The 22,764-nt window shown below is 40.7% G+C and overlaps 2 long non-coding RNA genes across 9 annotated transcripts; one reads left to right on the forward strand and one right to left on the reverse strand.

Annotated features, from left to right (window-relative positions):
* The first annotated feature begins 401 nt into the window (after positions 1 to 401).
* Positions 402 to 10,800, forward strand: LOC111873808. The gene is made up of 4 exons (XR_002844443.2): positions 402 to 583; positions 2,758 to 2,925; positions 7,935 to 8,023; positions 10,391 to 10,800. It is a non-coding gene; the product is annotated as an uncharacterized LOC111873808 (long non-coding RNA).
* Positions 10,755 to 20,590, reverse strand: LOC111873807. Of its 8 annotated transcripts, none has more exons than XR_002844442.2 (6): positions 20,454 to 20,590; positions 18,086 to 18,513; positions 15,080 to 15,191; positions 12,237 to 12,341; positions 10,941 to 11,000; positions 10,755 to 10,843 (listed from the first exon to the last, which is right to left on the reverse strand). It is a non-coding gene; the product is annotated as an uncharacterized LOC111873807 (long non-coding RNA). The 8 variants fall into 8 exon arrangements; XR_002844440.2 differs by having other exon boundaries at positions 18,086 to 19,144; XR_002844437.2 differs by having other exon boundaries at positions 18,086 to 19,550.
* Positions 20,591 to 22,764: the final 2,174 nt, after the last annotated feature.

The raw sequence follows: 22,764 nt of genomic DNA on the forward strand, positions 1-22,764 counted from the left end.
TTAACAATTAAGATACCTATTCAGACTGTGCCAATTTTATTCAGAACCAAGGAATCTGAGAACAAAGTCAGAAACAGCAAATCAAATTTGTAATTTGAAGAAATGTAAACTAAACCGAGTCATATATATTTTTTAACCCATTCAGTATGGCACAGTTGGCTGCAGCTGATTGAAGCCTTTCATAAAAGGCAATTAATTTGCTTCTACTTATGTATTAAATAACATTAATTTGAATGCTAAAAATATAAAATTTCACCCAGCCGGAAAAGAGCTTGAATAATTCACTTTATACGACTAACCTTTAATTTAGTGTTTAAAATTTAAAATATCCCGTGAAACTAATCACGGATTACAAAGTAGTAACCAAAGAGTAACGACTAACTGTACTGTTTGTTTAGTACGCGCGTATGTTCCCTGATTGCTATGAAAAGAAGTCAGTTAAGGTAGCCATTATGAGGGTGAGGTAATGTGGAAATTTGTATCGGTTTAATCTTTTTTCTTGACTGAAAATAAGAAAGTGGAGACATGTGGTTTAAAAAACCAGCAATACGTTTGTGAATAGTGAAATTATAACATGATGCAGGTAAGAATTAAGTATCTTTTCTGCTGGTAATGTTTAGGAATTTGCACGTGTATGATAATGTCCAGAAGCGTTAAGTTATTGTAATATTAGTCTGGTAAGGTAAGGTAAATTTGTCCCTGTGCTTAACTTATTACGCCATGAAGACGTATGGGAGAAGTCTGATACAAGGAAGAAATGAAAATAACGTTTTATCGTGTAAATAGTATTTGGGGCAAAGTACGGAATAGGGCGTTACTCCGCACATGATGCTTGTGGTACTGTATTGGTTATGTATTTTTAGTAATATTTTAGCCATTAAGAGGTAGCACATTCTTTGAGCACTTCTATAAACATGTGTTCAAAATATGCAGTTAAAGAAAACTTCAGATTGTACAGAATATGAGTACAAAATTTATAAATGTTTTTTTTGTTCGTGTAGAGAGGGAGAATAAATGAGAATGGTGGAGGGAAAAATATATGGACATAACAGCAAGTAATGAAATGAATGAGAAAGTGGTATAATAAGGAACTTAATCTGTATTCATCATATATTTTTGTAGTAACACCAAGTATGAGTAGATGGATTGGACATGTAGGACAAATGAGAGAGGTAAGAAATGCTTAAAAGAATTTTTCAGAGATGCTTCAGGGAGGCAGGTCTTGTGTTTGTTATTTTATGGCATTGTCAGGATTTAGATTGTATAGCATCTAATGGCAGAATGGTGAATGAATTTGAAAGTATTTGGAAGAAATCAGCTATTTTCTGATCGAGACAGTATCCTAACACTTGCCTGGAGCAACTGAGGGAAACCACAAAGAACTGCAGTAAGGCTAGCCGTTGTGCCGGCAACATTTCAAAACAAGGATCTTCCATATACAAATGTAGAGCATTACCACTGCACCAATCTGCTTGTTGAGACCTAGGCATAGAAGGGAGGATACTATTAATATGGATCTTAATGAAGTCAGTGTGGAGGTATAGGCTGGAATTGGCTGGCACAGGATGTGGTCTAGTGGCAAGTTCTTTTGAACACATTGATGAACCTTTGGGTTCCACAAAGGGTAGGGGATTTCTTGCCCAGCCAAGTGACCATTAGTTCTTGAAGAGAACTTCTGAATGAAGTTACTTACATAGTTCATATTGTTTAAAATGAACTTAGAATACAAGAAGTTCTGGAAGAACTAATTGCCTACTTTCCTTTGATATGACACGAACTATATAGAAAATGACGCCTCCAACAATTCTTTGTTGGCACAGGAATGTGTTTACCGAGCCATTGCCTGGCAACGATTGGGGAAGGGGGATAGGGTGAAAAGGTAAAACTATCGCTGTGACAGGCCATGAAGGCCCATAGGGTTGTGAGACATTGAGGCTCCCAAATTTTTTCTAGACAGTCAGCTCAGAGATAGTGGTGAGGTTGTCAGCCGTACACGCCAGCCACGCTTTACCTCCAGGAAGATTCCTGGTACTCATTTCAGTTAGTGGCTGCAAAGGTTAGGTGAATTGAAAAATCCAGTGACCTTCCAGCTTGTAGCATAGTGCCTCAACCTACTATGCTACTGTGTAACCCCATAGAGGGGAATACCCATATTTATACATTTAATTAGCACAGAAAACTTATTTTATGAAATTATGTTTTCGGATAAAGCTTGAGTGTGTGGTACCACATGCATTGACAGCCATGAAGCTTGAGTTTGCAGTACACCCAGTTCCATAGTGATTGTGTGCATCAGGCTGGTGTTCAGCATAATTATGTTGGGCCAGTTGGAATGCTGTGCCTACTTTTAGGTTATTTTATTTGCATATGAATGTAATTTCAGAGTCAGGATAGCTCAGTTGGTATTGTGAGGGGCTGGATGGCCAGGGTTTGATTCTTGGCAGAGGCAAAATTTTTCTCTTCTCCATAACAACTATCTCTGGTGCTCATCCCTCCTATCCAGCGGGTACTGAGGGCTCTTTCCCAGGGTGTGAAGCTGAGATCATGAATGATGGAGCTGTACCTCCACTCCCCCATATGTCTTCAAGGCATAATGCTTTATTAATTAAGTACAGGGACAACTTATAATAATATTTAGTCTTGCACTAAATTGCTGTATGTTACGTGTTGTCTGATACATAGGACAAATAGTGTGAAACTCTCTTCATGGAATTACAATTTACAAGATTTATATAATTGTTACTATTTTTTGTGCAGTCATGGGATGGCGGCAGAGAAGACGTTGCAGTTCCAGATGAGGAGCCTCATTGACTTTGATGCAACAAGGACCATCCAGGAAGCCCACCACTTGCACGTGATCCAGGAGGGGCCTGTTCACCTAACACCACTGAAGAAGCCACCCCATTGCTGCATATTGATTATGAGGTAATTGTTACCTTCTGTTGACAGTTCCAGAATGGTGTCTTCAAGCCCAGTGTGACAGCATAAGTGAATCAAGTAGTTACCTTTCGGCACATTGTACAACACCCTCCCTGCCTTCTATTTCTCCCTTTTTTTAAGGTCATCTGAACATGTGGGCTGCTGGTGACAATGAAAGTACCTAATTGCAAGCAGAGTGAGGAGCGTTAAGAGAGCTTATCCCCCATACGCTCTCTGTAAGGATTGCATGGGCATCACGTCAGAAGCTGATTTAAAGGTGTGTTCTGGTTCAGGAAATAGGTGCGCCTGTGAAGAAACATATAGAGCCATAGTTCCTAACGTCTTGAAGCATGAATATACCTTTGCAACTTCAAAACATTTTGCAAATCTGCATATAATATCCGTCCCTTTTGGCTTTGTTAATTGAGAAGATATGTGAGAGAAAGTCATAATGAACCCAGAAACTGTCATCAATGAATTCACGTTTTATTCATCACAATAAGGTATCTTCCATTTTACAGATTTTCATTACAATGAAGCATGTTAATTTGTATTTGTCTTTCACTTAAAACAAGCTTCATTTTCGTTGTAACAGACAACCTATGTTTGTAAGTTCCATGACACTTACATGTGAAGTAATGGGAGTTAATATTCAATTTATGAATTACCTATGTAAAAAGAGGGGAAAACAGTAGTATGTGCACAAAACATTATTTAATCAGTGTGCAGGATGTACATTTAGACTCAGTCAGTGAAATTGCTGGAACTGTTTTGTGGCTTTAAAGAGATTGGATGTCCGGTTGAAACTGATAATTTCAACCTTAAATCTGGTAACCTGAAACCTAAAAGGAGCCGGGATAGCGCATTCATTATAGTGACTGGCTGCGGGCTGGATGACTAAGGGTTTGGAGTAACAATTACCTCTTCTCCAGTCGTCCAGACCGGCTCTGGGGTCCACCCAACCTCCTGTACAGAAGGTACCAGAGGCTCTTTCCGGGGTTAAAGCGGCCGGGATGTGAAGCTGACCACTCACCTCCAACTGGTGCTGAGGTCAAGAAAATGTGGCTCTATGCATCCATTCCCCTATACATCTTCATGGCGTAGTGCTTAACTAATTAAGCCCAGGGTCAACTTCACCTATTTTTACCATTTTTTAGCCTGAAACCTAAAGAGGCAGAAATAAATGTCCTGGCCCTAATCAGTTAATATACACCACTGTGGATTCTGTTACTGGGGTAATATGCTTAAATGATTTGGTTCATTACATAAGGCATCTGGGCTTGAAACGTGGTTTGGAGAATAAACATATCTTGAAATGTATTAAAGGATAAATTTGCTTAAAAAGTTCATGACAGTGTGAACTTGTAAGGTGGAAATATGTTGTACGCCAGAAACTTACAGGATATTTTAACATTATGTGCTTATCAGCCGTGTGTTTGGACTTCTAAAACAAAGCCTTACCTGGAAATGGTGTATAGCATAGGAAGCCCTGACTTGAAACAGCTGCAGCGATGCTGGACTGACTGAGGAGAAACATGCAGAGCTTAGGTATCAGTAACTCTAAGTGGACTGCAGATAAATGGAAGTACCTGGGAGGAACCATGGAAAACTTACGGAATCTTGCGTAACTGTGCAAGAAGACCTTTTGAAACTATACCATCCCTCCTCCCTGAGAGTTATAAAGATAAATTTATTCCTGTAACAGGCTGTGGAGGTCTGTAGGGTTGTGAGAGGTTGAGGCTTCCACATTTTCTAGACAGTGGGCTCACAGATGGCAGTAAGCTTATGAGCCTTACACACCGGCTGCCCTTTACCTCCAGGAAAATTCCTGGTACTCATTTCTGTTAGAGGCTGAGTCAACCCCAGGGTCATAGTGCAGCTGGAAGAATTAAGTAAATTTAAAAAATATCCACTTCATTGGGGACTCGAACCCATGACCTTCCGGTTTGTAGCATAGTGCCTCAACCAACTATGCTAACCTACACCCACCCCCGAGTTGTCGCTGTGTGTAAGGTAGTTCAATATAAGTGAAAGTGCTGGGACCATCTTGTGAATGGTACTGTCTGTTGACATGAGTTCATTGGAGGCGTCGATAAGTTGCCGTGTCCAGTACTGGTGAGCCTTCACAGCTGGATCCAGGTGTGGCTGCCCCTGAACACATGAGCTTCTGTGTGGGCCCTTTCTTTGAGATATGTTGTCTGGATCATGTAGGATGTTAAGATACACACATACTTAACCTTGGCACTAGATAACGGTGAAATTCCTATTTAGTGTGACTGTGGTTGAAACACAGCCGGTATTCACATTTTCTCTTTGCTGCCAGTCATTCTCAGCTGTAATCTTTAATAAGTGACATTTTGCATGAGTTCTGAATTTCATCAGTATTACTTTTCCTGTTTGTTATCAGTTACAGCATCTATAAAGAGAAAGAACCTTAACAGTAAGCAAAAAAAAAAGTTAGAATTGGTAGTTTTTAATTTCTTAATAACCCGTTATTAGTGCGAGAAAAACCATTCACTTGGAGAATTGTCAGATAATTCATACTTCCCCCCCCCCCAAATTGTGTATTAAAGAAACTGAGTGAGTGGTTTTCATGAGAAATTACGAACGTCTGACTGCCTGCTTCTTTAGTGTTTCCACTTTTATGTGGGCTGCCTGGCAGTCAGGTCTCTCCTGTCTCACATCTTCCTTGTGGGTAAAAAAGAGGTAAAGTTGTCCATGTGCTTAACTAATTAAGCACAATGCCATGAAGACATGTGGTAGTGGATGTATAGATCCACATTTTCTTGACCTCGGTGCTATTTGGAGGTGAGTAGTCAGCTTCATGTCCCAGCCGCTTTACCCCCGATACCCATTGGATAAGAGAATGGGTGGGCCCAAGAGCCTGTCTGGGCGATGTGGAGAACATTCTTGAGCTCCAACCCCTCGGTTGTCTGGCCCATAACCAGTTGCTATACCGGCAACCCTATCCCAGCTCCCCTTTCCTTGTGGGTATTTTCTTTTTAATATCACTTCCAAGGTATTTTTGGGATTGTATCCTCATTCACACTTATGTCCATGCTATCTTACTCTGTTATTTATTAATTTTTCTTGCACTGGTTTCTGTGTGACATACTTGTAAAAGTGAATCATTTTCTTTTATGATGTGGCTATTCCCTAAATGTGGTATATTGGTAACAAAAGGTAGCTCTTTTTCAGACTGTTCTTGTCCTTGCTAAGTTTGATTATATTTTGTAACTTTTTTTGGTAGGGTGGGGATCACATTGGTAAAATAGGATTGTAGGTTCATGTAGGGAGAGCCACTGATTTAGCTTGTACACTGGTTGAAATTTTCCAGTGAAAAGGGTGTATTGGAGAGCCTGTACATGGAATCTTTATGGCTTCATTGTTGCTGAAGTGTAATAAGTACCAAATTTGTTCAGTTAAAAATTGCGATTTTTAAGAATGGTTGTACAGGGAAAATAATTTGAAATATTGATGTCTGATGATTTCATTGTTTTGGGGGAAGGTATAAACTTTATTCTGATATTGATACAGTTAGGCTTTCGCACAGCGGTTAGAAAAAGCCATTTCCAGTAAAGACTGACCACAATTTCAGAAATTCTGGGCTGTGAGGAATTGTGGTTTCTTTCAGACATGAGCAAAATTCTCCTCCTTCTCTGGAGCCTCTACACAAAGTCTTGGGCCCATCCATCCTCCTACACAGTGGGTACTGGGGGGTGTTTCTCCAGAGGTGAAGTGGCAGGAGCTAGAAGCTCTCTGCTCACTTTCATCTGGTGCTGAGTTTAAGAATGCATGCAGCTTTATCTCCATTACCCCATGTCGTCATGGTTTAGTGCCTCATTCATTAGGTACAGCGCTAAGTTTACCTTAACTTACCTGGTAATATGTATTCAAGTCTGTAAATTAGGGGTAATGTCATTCTTTTTATTGTGCATGACTGCTCCCACCTACAGAATCGTTATCAATATTGCTGTGATTGCTCTGACTAAAAGCATGGGCACATAGCTCTGCCAGTAATTCCTTTTCAGAAGAAGCAGCCTTTCTTTTGTCTTATGCCATTTCCATTCAGCTGAACCAAGTTGATGTAAGTTGTGCAAAAATATAGCCTTGAAAACATTTATACAAATATATGCAATACCAAACAGTTTGAAGTGGGCTACCGGGCGTGTCAGTTGTGTTTAAGCTTTTGATATCGTGACTTTTCAGTCACTCTGTAGGCTGTTCTGAGTAGGAACATTATGAAGCAGGCCCATTTTACAAGCAGTTTTCAGTCATCCACAGAGAGTATAATTATCCCTGAAGTACCAAGTCATTAAGGTGTAGGGGGGAGTGAATGTATGGCTCCACATGTTCATAACCGTGATATTCTGTGGAGGTGAGTCAGTAGAGAGCGTAGCAAGTGTGAAATGATACACGTAACAATTCACGTAAAATATTCAAAATGCTTATTATTCTTGTTTATGATACTTCTTGTACCATGTGATTTCCATTCCCTTAGGGCTAAGATCATAGTTGCAAGAACTCGTGTCAGGATAGATGATAGGGCGTGAATATGTGTTAGTCATACTAACCTGAAAAAGAATGTCCTGTCTAAGGTTTGCAGTAACCATTATTATTTGTATACACAAGAAAATTGATGTCCAGTTTCAGGTGATAACCTTGCCCACTTCATTTATGTGAAGATAGGAGACGTGATGTGTGAACAGAAACATAAATCAGTTTACCTCAGTATTTTGTTTTGACACAAACAGCTGAGTTCATGAAGCAACTGGCTGTGGGTTTGATTCTTAGCAGGGATGACATCCATACTGCTACTGCTGCAGTTTCACCTCCATGGCCCCTACATACTTTTGCTGCTGCTAGAAAATACTGTGACATTACGGGGAGGTGTTTAATGTACTACTGTCCCCCCCCCCCCATCTTGAGTAACATGTATCCAGTTTTGAAGGAGGAGGCAGTCAGTTGCTGCGAAACATTGCGGATTCTGTATATCGTGGTTTGTTTGTTCACAGTTTGGTGCAGAGCAAGCGAGCGAGCGCGTAACAACAGCCTGGATCAAATTTGATGTGTGCAGGACACTTATACGGTCTACAAAATGAAGGTAATACAGTGGAAGCTCATTAATGGTTCTTTCTTACAAGTTTTTAATGATGCAACTTTCTGAAAGGAAAATGTTGTGATATAGCAAATGTTTTGACTTCATAACTTACTTGGCAGTGATAAGGTTCATAGTGTACTATATGCTGACGAGTGACCATTTTTAGAACTAAATGTATAAGCAGGGTGGAGGGAAAGCTGTAACTTGTTAGTGGGTGGTTTAAAACACGGATGGGAAATCAGTTAACATTTTACAAGCACACCAGATTATTTTTGGTTCAGAATTCATATGCATCTGTCAACAAAACAGGCAAATGCCAGACTATGTTGCAGATATATATATGTTTGCCAGTTACATTATGCTGTAATATATAGGAAGTTCTGATACATTATAGTTTGTTTCTGTAGAAACTGAACATAAAATTTCACTGCATACTGTTTACATGAGATACATACAGGGACTGGACAAAATAATGGAAACACTATAGATGCTATACACATGTCTTTATTATGATGGTGTTGGACCACCTTTTGTCTTCATTTCAGCCATAATCCTTCAAATGGACTTGTACAAGTTTTAAACAGTTTCTGGTGGAATTTTAAACCATTCTTCTTGAAAGAACATCTTCAGTTGCATTAGAGATGTTGGGGGTGGGAATTTGTTCCAAACTGACCATAGTGATTCAGTGATGTTCAAATCTGATGATTGTGCTGGCCAGGGAAGATGCTGAAATTCACTGTCATTCTCTTCTGAACAGTTTCATCTTTTTGAATGGGGGCATTGTCATCTTGGCAAACTTCATCAGTGTTCGGAAATGTCTGGATCATGCACCTGATTACAGTAATTTGGCCATGAAGGTTAATTATGAGACCAACAGAATATTATACCACAATATGCCCTGTGTTTCACTGTTGGAACCAGACATTCCAGATTGTAGGTTTCTTTTGGTGTTCTCCAAAGATAAACTTTTCCTGACGTAAGGAACAGCATGAAAGACGATTCATCTGACCATGTCGTGTGCATTTCCATTTGTCTGATGTCCAGGTTTTATGGCCGTGATACCATCGTTCACTCATCAGAGCATTACTTGCAACGCTCAGTTCAAGACAGTTTTTGTGGGTACAGGGTCTGCAAGATGAATATTCGTTTCTGCTGTCACCTGTGCTGCAGTAATATTGTGATTTCTGGCCACTGTCACTTTCGATACACCTAATAATATGTCAGTTTTTGTCATGGGTGCTCCAGCCAAATGTGTGCCAATGATCTGCCCTCTTTGAATACAATCACTACAACGTGTAAACAAATGGAAGAACATTCATTGTTACAACACAAATTCTGTTCTTCAATTGCTTAAAGTTTCCATTATTTTGTCCACCCCTTGTATCAGCTGAAAACTAAACGTAGCAAGTCATTGAGAGCAAAAAATATTATTGTTGAATTATGTCCCCATAGTGTAGTGTAGAGTTCAGTTATGGCAGTGGTTGCAATTACAGGGCATACTGTCATTAGCTGTACAGTAGCAGATTATTTCTAGTATTATTGTTAGGATACCATTGTAATTTATTTAGGGAGATTTATCAATGAGTATTTGATTTATGAACATATGGAAGAAACATATTCCAGAGATCTGAGTTTGCATGTGGAGGGTTACAAGAATAGAGCATTTTTATGTGGTTTATGTAAGATATTCCATTTAATGTCCGTATAAATTATGGGCACAGGGAAGGTAATAGCAGAACTGGTGAATTAAGATAGTGGTTTTCTGGGTTGTGACACTTTGTAGTCTTTTTTTAGGCAGCAGTTGTAGAGAAATGTTGACAATCTGAGGCACTGGCAGGTATTCAGGTAGAAATTGCGAATAACTGTGTGGATATGTAGCCAGTAGATTGTTCAAAATGCATCTTGCCTTACTTGAAGTGGAGGCACAGGGGAGCCATTCTCCAGTTCCCTACAGTAGGCTTGTGTGGTCAGGGTAAAGCAATGGAGCCTGATGTCTCCCTCTTCCCCACAAGTTGTCTATGACAGTAATATATTGGCCACCATGGTTTAATGCTGTTAGTTGTTGTTATGTTTCCAGAGTGAAATTCAAAATATTTTGCATTTTATTTTTTTTGGGGGGGGGATAGCAAGCATGTTACTTCATCAGTGGACTATAATAAGGGCTTTATCATTGTCAAAATTAGTAACAATTTGTTTTGTTCATCATATAGTGTGTTTTTATTTCAAAAATTTTCTTACAGCATTTCATGTTTCACAGCAACTTACTGCCCCCTCTTTAAGTTACTTGTACCAGGTGCAAGTAACTTAAAGGGGAGGCAGTAAGTTGCTGTGTGGAGTATACAGTTCTAATTTTGTTTTGTTTGTCCACAGGTTGGAGAGAACACAAGGATGCTCGTGGATGGCTTCGCACTGGGGAGGACATGTGTGGGGTCCCCACCAAATTTTGTTTTCTACGAGATAGTGCGCAGCAGGAACTTCAACATTTTCCAACAACACACACCAGGAAAGCTCCTCTCCATTCATCACGTTGCTGCTCCACAATAATTGATGAGAATTGCATTTGATTGAAATCAGTGAACACATTGTTGTGATGGTATTATGTGTAAGTGGAAAAAGCAAGAGTTGCATGTGAACACAAAGTGTAGGAGCAGTGGTTCATGTGTTTGTGAGAAACATGAAAAGTTGTAATGTTGGAGGCTCACTTGCATGTGTTGCTGGAAAATGTTGAAGTCCTTGTTGCGCACTATCTCGTAGAAAATAAAATTTGGTGGGACCCCACACATCTCCCCATTGCATAGACCCTGGTGCCTCTCATCATCCTCCCTGCAAAGCAAAAACCAAAGAGACTCATTAGTTTTCATCATCCTCTATGAAATAAACAAACATACATGACATAAAATGCTATATAAACTCTATTTACCTGCTGTTACAGAATTCCACATCCAGACACTGCACTATCCCAGAAGCCCCTTGTGGTCATCTGTAAAGGAAAATAGTAATAAATCATACAGCAGCATAATCAGTTCTAAAGAGACTCTCAAAGTTTAATAATTTCATTTACAAAAAAAAAAAATTCTTTTACTATTCAGTGTGGTTGGGTTTGAACCTGGAACCTCCAGATCTCTAGGCCAGCATGCTGACCACTATGCTAGCAGAGACCTATGCTTTAGGACTGTTGAAACCCCTTCATATTTTGCACACGTAGTAAATTCCCCTCTCATAGTGGGGAGCCAACTGCATTCTTCTTCCTGCTTGTTCCCAGAGCAGCCCATCAAAACAAATTCCAGACGTGCACTCCACGTGGCTCCCCACACCACTCACCTCCAGCTAATGCTGAGGTGACAAATGTGGATGTATAAGAGTACATCCACTCCCCCATACACCTTCATGGCATAGTGCTTAGTTAAGCACAGGGGCAATTTTACCTGTTCAAAAGGTTCAATCACAAAATCACTGCAACTATCAAGACAAAACCTGACATTACATAACCAATTAAAGAAACGAGCCATGCACACATTTATGAAAACTACTTGGACCACTCTCTCCTTCCTTGTCCTCAAAAGATCTTAAGACACAGCACCCCTGGTTGCCTTGACCCTCAACTAAATAGTGGAGTCACAGTAGCAAAAGGCTAGACACTTTGGGTTTGATTCCCAGCCTCCTATCCAAATGGGTCTAGACTTTTTGGCCTTGGCCACTTTTCAGTTTCCTAGTAATACAGTCAGTAGGACTCCTTGCACAGGGGATCAGCCCATCACAAGGCCTGTACCTATGCACAGACATCCATGGCTTAAGTGGGATTTTAATCCACAACCACAGCATTCAAAGACTTTTCATGCCTGAGACCGCACAGTAACTATGATCGGCTTCTATCCAATGGGTTCCAGGGGGTAAACTACCCAAAGCATGTAGGTGACCACTCACTCAACAGAGCTACACCTCTGCTCCCCCATACACTTTCATGGCATTGTGCTTAACTAAGCACAGGGACACCATAACCTTTAGTAAAATAATTGGGCAGCTGCACCAGAAACCCTTCCTACTTAGAACTCTGCCCCGGCCCTGAATCCTGTGCTACTTAAAATGCCTACCCCCACACATAGCAACTTCCCTCCCTTTACCATCTGCATATGAAGTCCTGAATAACATCCTCAGACTCCAGCAGTACTGGACTCGTCATGCTCATAATGCACTGTAACAGAAACATAACACACACCTTTCAGTACAGGGGCTCCTTGTAGATGGTGCACTGCTGAAGATGATGCTGTATCATCCTTTCTTGCCCAGAAACTCAACATTCTTCACTGATGCCATTCCAGCACTGCCAACACACAGTAACAAGTATACAGAATACACTTCATATTATAGAAGGTAAAGCTATCCCTGTAACAGGCCGTGAAGGCCAACAGGGTTGCGAGATGTCAAGGCTCCCACATTTTCCAGACATTCAACTCAGATGGCAGTCACGCTGTTGGCCTTATGCACCAGTTGCTCTCCTGCCGGAAAATTCCTGGTACTCATTTCTGTTAGAAGGTGAGTTGACCCCAGGGCCATAGTGTTGCTGGAAGGATTGGGTCAATTGAAAAATACAATGACTTCATCAGGACTTGAACCTGCTACCTTCCAGCTTGTAGCAAAGTGCCTCCCACTTCATATTATAACTGGTCATAATGTCTCATTTTCTTTAAGTGCCTTAACCTGTGAAGGTAAAGCTATCCCTGTAACTGGCTGTTGAGGCTCCCCCATTTTCTAAACAATCGGCTCACAGATGGCGGTGAGGTTGTCAGCCTTACGTGTCAGCTGCCCTTTACTCCCCAGGACAACAGTGTGGCTGAAAGGATGACCTCATCAGAATCGAACCCATGACCTTTCTAATTCAAGATGGTGAGTTCAGCACTAACCTGCAGTGTAGGCTGCGCCATAGCTCAAGCGGTTAGTCACTGGCTTCCCACCGCAGCAGCCCAGGTTCGATCCCGGGTCTGGTCAAGTGGGATTTGTGGTGGACAAAGTGGTGCTGGGGTGGCTTTCCCCTGCCAATCTTCATTCCACCAAATTCCCCATCATCATAATCACCCAGGGCAGGCTATAATAGGCCAGTCAGTGGCTGCTGTGGCAAGTGGACCCACTTGGACTCCACCCCTTGCTAAGCGAACCTGCAGTGCACAGACTCCCAGCACTTCCTGTACAATGACCAGGAACACTGTTTGTCACTCTCAGTCTAAGTCAAAGGATATCTGATGACTGCCAGGCACAACACCCTACAAGGACTGAACTGCCGCTACCTCCTTGGTCCAGTATCATGGCGTCCTTTCTTTGCTGGGACAGCAGTCTTTTCACTGGTGCCTCTGTGTGAGCCCCCATTTGATGTTCCTTGATTTAAGGTTTCCCTTCATTTAACATTCAATTGCAAGGACTTCAGGTCTATAACCTCCATGTTAAATTGCCTCTATTTAAGATTTCCTTTAGTATAGTGTTGAAGTCCACTGATCTCCAAAATAGTAAAAGGTAAAGCTGTCCCTGTGCTTAATTAAATAAGCACTATGCCATGAAGGCATCTGGAGAGTGGAGGTACAGCTCCACCCTTTTTGATATCAGGCAGGAATCGAACCCCAGCCATCCAGCCCATCGCCAGTCACTATATGGACTGAGCTATCCTGACTCGGACCACTGGTTCCCAAGGTAGAGGTGCATCTAAAAAAGTAAAGTAAAGCTATCCCTGTAAGAGGCCGTGAAGGCCCATAGGATTACGAGACGTTGAGGGTCACATTACCTAGACAATTGGCTCAAAGAGGGCAGTAAGCTTGGCTTGGACAGCAGCTATTTTGACAGGATTTTCATGGTTTTCCTTGGTTGCTCCAGACAAATGCCATGATAGCATATCAAATCAGGGCATGACCACTTCTTTCCACACCTTTGAAATTCTTTATTCATTGATCATCCTATGTATAAGTATGCTGAAAGCAGAATCCAGTAACTTTCGAATGATGATATAACTGTCTTGCATCACCAACTGATGACAACCCTCATCTCAGGGTAGACGGAGCACATATCATAAGAACACAGAGCAGGCATATGAGAGAATTTGAAGAAATTTTCAAATCAAGAATTTTCTGTATTAATCCACTGTCATCACTATCAACACAAATTTATAACTTCAGACATTTTTCGCAGCACTTCACCCTTTTGATATCAGATAAATTTTCAATTAAAAATAAACCATTGCATTAAAAGCATTCTGGGGTTATGGCATTTTCCTCCTGAACAGAGAGATAAAACAAGATTTTGAATCAAGATAGTTACTTTTCTCTCAACTCAATCTAAAAATGTAAAAATATTTACAATTTGCATGTGTGAGCTACTTAAATAAATATAAAATCTGGCCCTTCAAATCCCATCAAACTCTGCAGAGGGCTTAGACCTCTGTCTACAAGAACAGCAATAACCTGGACTCCTGAACACTGCGGTTTTGGTGACATCATTCAGATATGGTCACAAACTGACTGGATACCCCACTAATTTGGTTATAATTTACATCAATTTCTTTCTTGTTTACTTTTCTATACCACTAAATTGCCTTACTCTTTTTGTTAATCTATTTTTCAGTCACCTGGACAGGTGACATCCAGCCCTCTGCCCACCTCAAGCAATGCCCTGAGTTTGTACAATCTCCAGGAAGTTTCCAACTATTCATAAGAAAAGCAAGAGGTATCTGATGCAACACATTACCTTTAGCACAAGAGGTGGACGGAGCCTCAGGTACTGCATGGTATTTTCTCGCCCTGGAACTTCACATCGGCCATCGTTAGGATCAGCTTCCTCCACTGATGCCACGCCAGGACTGCCAACATACAGTAACAATTATAACCTCGGTCCCAATTCCTCTGCCATCAAACAAGCTTTCCCACCCTGACTTCAGCACTTGCCCCTTTCCCCATGCCAGGGGTTCTCAAAGTGTTGGCCATGCAACCCTGATGAGGCACAATTTTGCTTTGGGGNAATCTCCAGGAAGTTTCCAACTATTCATAAGAAAAGCAAGAGGTATCTGATGCAACACATTACCTTTAGCACAAGAGGTGGACGGAGCCTCAGGTACTGCATGGTATTTTCTCGCCCTGGAACTTCACATCGGCCATCGTTAGGATCAGCTTCCTCCACTGATGCCACGCCAGGACTGCCAACATACAGTAACAATTATAACCTCGGTCCCAATTCCTCTGCCATCAAACAAGCTTTCCCACCCTGACTTCAGCACTTGCCCCTTTCCCCATGCCAGGGGTTCTCAAAGTGTTGGCCATGCAACCCTGATGAGGCACAATTTTGCTTTGGGGGGGGGGGGTTGCATTTGTTTGCATGAAAAACATGGTTTGGTGGAGAGTTTAGTTGTCATACAATACTACAGAATTCAAACTCACAGAGCAGTGTTTCTCAACCACCAGGTCGTGGCCCCATACTGGGCACTCAACTTAAGAGAAAAAAAGAATTTACCAGGCTGCGGTCTAACAAAGGTTGAGAGCCATTGGCAGTTTTAGGAAGTAAACGACAATACAAGTCTGCATACGTACTGTTAGGGACTCACCTTGTGGCTCTGTGAGGAGGCCTAGCAAATTTACTGCTAAAGCAACTCACTCCACTGTTTTTAAGGATGAAACTGTGATACTCCTTGCTGCGACGGACATGGTACAAACATAGTTCGGTGAAAAATGTGCTCAGCAGCCTCATAATGTACCCCTCACAAATAACATAGTCTCTCAACAGATTGCTCATATATCGGAAGACTTGGAACAGCTCATTGAGGTGAGAAACAAACATTTTTCAATGCAGACTGACTGATTGGAGTGCTACTGGTCAACTGACAGCTTACATGAGATATGTTGAAGGTATAACAATTAACAAAGACATGCTTTTCTGCAAACCTATAAAAAGAAGAGCAACAGCACAAGAACTCTTCAAAACTGCTGAGGACTTCAGGACAGAAAAATGCATAAAGTGGTCAGACTGTGTTGATGTATGCATGGATGCAGCTTGCGTAATGGCGGGAAATAACAAAGGACCGCAGGACTTGATTAAATGATCAGCAGCGGAGGCTATGTGGACACACTGCACGATACATCATGAATCACTGGCCGTGAAGGAATTATGCCCAGAACCGAGTGAAGTGATGGATACAGTGATAAAGACTTTCTGCAGAATTGTGTGAGGAAATTGGAGCACAGTATCAGTTGCTTCTGTTTTACTATATTTCCCGTTGGCTGTCAACAGAAAACGCTGTGGCTCGTATTTCCAACTTCCAAGAGGAAAATGTAGTACATCCTGAGCTTTTTGTGCTTAAGTTAGTGTACTTCAGTGATATTTTTGAGAAGTTCAATACACTGATGCAAGTATCCATGGGAACAATACCAACATCATCACAGTGACTGACAAAGTTCAGGTTGTGGGTCAGAAAACTAGAAGGAAAACAATCAAGGATTATTTAATCTGCAGTCCAGGTTTTCTAAGTATTTTCCAGAAGCGGTAAGTGATAAATACAAATGGATCATGGATGCATTCCATGCTGATTCCCCCAAGAATTACGACTCTTTTCTTGAAGAAGAATACTATACTGACATTAGATTTCAGCCCTCTAAAAGTTTGGTTTCCTACAAATTGTACATGGAATTTTGGGTGGCAAGTGGGCAGGAGGTCCCTCACCTCAGCAGGAAAGCTTAGAACAATCTCCTTCCTTTCACAATATCCTACATATTTGTCTTGATAATTTTCTTATCCAGAATGGTCTAACAGGGATATGCTTTATCACCACTGCTTTACAACTTTGCTTTAGAATATGTTATTAGGAAGGTCCAGGAAAACAAGGTGGGACTGAAATTAAATGGGACAAATCAGCTGTTGGTCTATGCTGATGATGTGAATCTCATTCATCATCGGTTATCTGTCAGACGACAGGTCCACAGTCTCTTCCAAAACGGTACTGCGATGTGAATCTACTGGGTGGTAAATGTAGATACCATAAAGAAAAAAACACAAAGGCAAGTAAGGAGGTTGGTCTAGAAGTAAACACAGAGAAAACTAAGTATAAGTTGCTGTCTCGTCACCAAACTGCAGGGCGAAATCATGACATAAAGATAGGTAACAGATGTTTTGAAATGTGGCACAGTTCAGATATTTGGGAACGATGATATCAAATCAAAACCCAATTCAGAAGGAAATTAAGAGGAGATTGAACTTGGGTAATGCTGCTACCATTCAGTCTTTTGTCTTTTTGTCTTCTGGGTCATTCCATGTGAAGTCATCCAGGCAGGGCGCTCGACCATTTAAAAAAAAAAAAATTATATTTTGTACACAGTTGAGTAAAAACTTGTAATGATATGAATTGTAGTCCAATATCATGAGGAACAAATTGATTTTTAATTGGAGTCCCTAGCTTCAATAATTATCAAGAAATAGAAGATAACGAAAACCTCCATTTCAGTTGAAAACTCGTTTTATTAGTATTATTAGAATGATCAAGTCAAGGAGAATGGGATGGGGAGGGCATGTAGTATATGGGAGAGAAGAGGAATACATACAGGATATTGGTGGGAAAGCTAGATGGAAAGAGACCACTGGAAAGACCAAGGCATAGGTGGTTGGACACAACATTATAATGGATCTTAGAGAGAGAGAGAGAGAGAGAGGATAGATTGAATGGATCTGGCTCAGGATAGGGAGCAGTAGAGGGCTTTTGTGAACACAGTAATAAACCTTTGGGTTCCATAAAATTGTGTGAAATTGTTGAGTAGCTGTACAATTAGCAGCTTTCAAGAAGGGCTCAGCTCCATCACTGAATGAGTGATCTATATATTAAGTCAAATCTGTCTACACTTGTTCATGGGGGGACTGAAATTTATGAACAGCTTTAAGGCACGCATAACATATAAAAGTTTGGGAACCTCTGCCCTAGGAATATCCCAAGCAAGCACTGCTGACATACACACACACTTGGCATGTTGTCCCGGACTCCCCTGGCTGTGAACCCCACCTGGCATTGCTATGTGCCCAATACTACCAGAAGATGAACATGACACATACCTTCAGTATGCCTCTCCTTGCAGACGGTGGACAGGCGGAGACAGAGACGAAGACACTGCATGCTCCTTGCTAACTCAGAAACTCAACATCCTTCAGGGCTGGAACCAACTTCCTGAGTGATAACTGGAAATCGGGAAACATTCTGGTTGCTCTGTCAGACAAGAAGGGCTCCTTATGGATGTCAGAGGTCTGGGTACAGCGCCATATCAAAATGGTAAAGATTACAGACATTCTGTCTCTCACACTACACACGTAAAAGTGTCAGGAAGCTCCTCCCAAATGTCGCTAAGCTTTACCATTTCAAGAGTGCTATACTGAGAGATCCTACAAGGAATATGAACTGTCGGGAAGTCTCCAGTCTTCTGATCTCTCTGGTGCTACCGCAATATGACAGCGTAACATGTCTCACCAGTGATGGCTTCCCAGGCCTGTTAACAAACAGGATACATGAGCCATCACATCGGTGCACATTGCAATGAATCAAGTACAGCCCTGCTACGAGTCCAACCCAGCTCAACTGTCCTGCTCAGATCCTTACCATGAAAAGTCTGCTACTGTATAACTGAGGCCATACTGCTGATGTGCAGATATGCTTCCTCGGTCTAGAAGAATAACCATGACTTGTCATTCTAAGACCCAGGATAAGCTGCTCTCTGCCTGCTTGGCCTCTCATTGTGGAGCCCTGGTTAATCCTAGTGACCTACTTGGGATTGTGCCCTGAGCTACCTGCATGAAGTTCCCAATCACGTGGATTCTCTTTTGAAAAACGCTTCAGTTCTTTAAATTATTTGAGTTTCTCTTATATAATATGAAGTTACATTGTTCTCTTTGGGCCTTTATCATTTACTAAAAATAATGAAGCTCTTCAAAAGACACTAACCTTAATACACAGACTCCTGTTAGTTCCTGTGCAATAACAGGGAACAGAAACGTGTTGCTCACTGTTCGTTCAAAGTCAAAGTGCTGTTTACTGGAGAAGAAGAGTGTCCTGTGTCCAGGTACAGTGCTATCTCTCACCTCTGACATCACAGAAAGCGTAACAAAGTTCTCCCAAACATCCTACAAGGAAATATGAACTCTCCAACATCCCATGCACTGCTTCCTCAGCCTGATATCATGACACTGTTTCAGCATCCTGTTGAACTGATATATCACTTCACATCTTTAATGCATTAAAGACAGAAGTGTGTTAAGTAACGATATACTGTCATTCCAACAAACTTTAGTATTTACCTCTCATTCTGAATTTCCACATAAATTATCATTATCTGCATCCCATCTTCCAGTACAAGTAACTTTACGGATGATCTCCCCTGGTCTGGGGTCAATACTGAGCATGGGAAGGCAAATCTCACAGACTCCATGTGAGATTCTATGTTCTCACAGCAGTGACTATTAAGAGGTGCTACCTTCTGGGATGTAATGCCATAGGCTCCACTCTGCTTGCATGGCTTACTCTTTGACCCTAAAGATCAAATCAGCATAATCCTTCAAAATGTATTTTATTTCAGGTAAAAAAAAAAGTAAAGGTATCCCTGTAACAGGCCGTGGAGGCCGACAGGGTTGTTAGATGTTGAGATTCCCAAATATTCCAGACTATCGGCTCATAGATGGCACCAAGTTTGTCAGCCCTACATGCCAGCCGCCCTTTACCCCCAAGAATATTCATGGCACTCATTTCTGTTAGAGACTGAGTCGACCCCAGGGCCCTAGTGCAGCTGGTAATTTAAAAAAATTCACCTCGTCGGGATTCGATCCCGCGACCTCCCGGCTTGTAGCACAGTGCCTCAACCAACTATGCTACCGTGGGCCCCCATTTTATTTTACTTAAGTTAATTATTGCCACTGTCAGTGTTGAGGCTTTATACCTTCAATGACATGATGATTAAGGAACGTGTGGGGTGGGGGGAACAGAAGCACTTGGAAAAAACCTGTCCCAATGCCACATTGTCCACCACAAATACCACCTGACCTGGGATCGAACCCGGGCTATATCATGGTTTTCAAAATATTGCTAGGCTTCGAAGAATCTAGATGACATCATATTCCAGATGCTCCATGCTCAGTCTGACATTGACGATGACCAACATAACGAACCGCNCTGACATTCTCTTCTCCCCAGAGCTATCAACAAAAGATGATTACTGAAGAAGGCTTACACAATGCAAATAGTTTATATGGCCTGGACTCATCACTGGTACTGTCAAAATGTTACACAGAACGTGGAATGTATATATAGTATAATTATATTACAACTTTTACTACGTATCTTTTCAGATCACTAGTAACGTGCTACTGCGATAGCAAAGTTAAACTCTGCACTTTCGCTGCCTAAAAATATAACTAACTAATATAACTTCTTCCTTACCTGCTAAAATCTTATTAGAAACTTTTGAAGATTATTATTCTTATTATGAACACACTTTAATCTTTGGATTGTTCGATTTGAAAGAAACGACTCACATGATCATCATTCTTAATGCGGCCATTTTCAGCAGTGCCACACCCAACATATCAGCCAATAAAATCGCTCCCCTATACCATAGAGGCCATAGAGTAAGGACTTCTTCTTCTTCTTTCTAACACGTTTGTACATTATTTTCTCTGCCCAGCGTAGATATTCTTACAGAGCCATCTACTGCCATCGCTTTCAAATAATTCAAAGCGCATGGCGCGAGCAGTGTCATGCTCTTGAAGTCATGGAATCAAACGGATCATCAGTATGTTTAAAGGAGCCTCCCATTGTACCCTTTCATAAGCTAGGTTTGTCCATATCACTGTGTCCCAAATGTCATCTTCCTTCAGGTCTTACTGAAATTTTGCATTGGTTTTTATAGGTCAGAATATTATATTCAGTATCTTGTTCTCTTCTTACATTCCTAATCCCCAAGTCAAACCATATAAGATAGCATACAGCATTATAGCTTGAAGGTAACAACCTTCTGCTTTATGAAGTAATGTTGTCTGTTAGATGTTTACCAACCTCTCAGAGGTATAAGGGTTGGGTGTATGAACAGTTCCACAAATACTATTTATATTTACTAGCCACTTGACCTGAACCAGCTTGCAGCATCTCAGTGGTGGACAAAGTGACACTGGGGTAGATTTTCTCTGAGTACTTCAGTTTCCCCTGCCAATCTTCATTCCACCAAATTCTCCATCATCATAATGATCAGGGGCAGGTACAATAGGCCAATCAGTGGCCACAGTGCCGAATGGACCCAGCTGGACTCCACTCCCCACTAGGCGAATTTAAAAAATAAAAAAATAACTAGCTACTTAATTAAATCAGTTCGCCCATACATTTAGACTGAAGATAGCATGTTACTTACCACTTATGTTTCTTAATTTGCTTGTGGAAAATGGGTGTCTGAACATGCTGTATATATAGTTCATTCTCACGTTAAAAATTACTGTCTCCTGGAATGTGACACTGTGTAGTCCTGTAGATAATTACCAACAATTTGGAGGAACTTAGTATCCAATCACAGAAGATAGTACCTCTTGTAGTCAATGCTGAGAGGACTTCAGATCCAATATAATAATCAGAAGTTTACCAAACAAAGCCTGATGTTAAGTCAGGCATACTCTTATCTGTATTAATTTGCAAGGTGATACTTGTTAATACATTTGTTGTTTACAACTAGTATCTATATGATCTATGTACACTTGCGACGGTAATTTATCCCTGTATCCCATATCATTGAATGATTTTGGAAAGGTTATTAATATGGTGCCACCACTTGTTCTTAAGGAGGTTTGGGTGGATTTCTCTTGGGAAATCTGTTCTTTCATGTTGAGTTATGCACCAGGAAAGGGACAGAGGAGGCCTGATAACCTACTTCTCTTCCTTAAGGGAAAAGATTAGGCTCGCAAGATTATTTTGCTCTCTGTGTAGTCCACTTATCAGAATTGTGTAACTTTAAGGATTATGTTGTATAATTTTCATTTATGAATTAGTAAGATATTATTTTGGAACTGGTTTTTATTTTGTATTTGTCACTATATTTACCTTCATTGTGGCAGTGTTAAAATGTTGGCAGTAATGATTCCTGCACTTGGATGAGCAAATAGAAAAGGAATTAGTTCAGTGAAGTCAGATTCTGCATATTTTGCCTCTTCTAGTGGTACCACTTCTAGCAATATTTTCATAATGCTTTAATTTCTCAAATTGTTTTCAGAATCTTGAAGTCTTTTTGCTTTGTTTGTAAATACTAATGCACACGGATTTATGCATTGCTTTCAGGCTAGTGCCATACATGGGCATGACATTCTTCCTGTCTGACATCATGTCATTTCTAGCGAGACATTTTATGATCCTTAGACTTGAAATGTTGCTCTTAAATTCAATACTCAAGTAATGTTTGCATGTGATTGAAAGTATGTATGGATGCTTAATAGTTATGCAGATATATGATGTAATAATGTTCTAGTTCCTTATGCAACTTTGGCTTTTGGAGCTTAGTTGCATTATACAGTAGGACATGGCTAGGCCTTGACAGCCAATATGACATATTACATATAGATTTATAAAAGCAAAGGGCAAAAAGATTTTCTAATTTATCCTAATGAAGATGGCCATTCTTTATCTGGGATCTTCTTCAGATACTTATATCAAAATAATGAAATTGCTTATTTATTATGGAAATATATATATATCACATGCAGAAAATGTTTAT

Source organism: Cryptotermes secundus, unplaced genomic scaffold (genome assembly GCF_002891405.2).
Source record: "Cryptotermes secundus unplaced genomic scaffold, Csec_1.0 scaffold215, whole genome shotgun sequence".
NCBI classification, from domain to species: Eukaryota; Metazoa; Arthropoda; class Insecta; order Blattodea; family Kalotermitidae; genus Cryptotermes; species Cryptotermes secundus.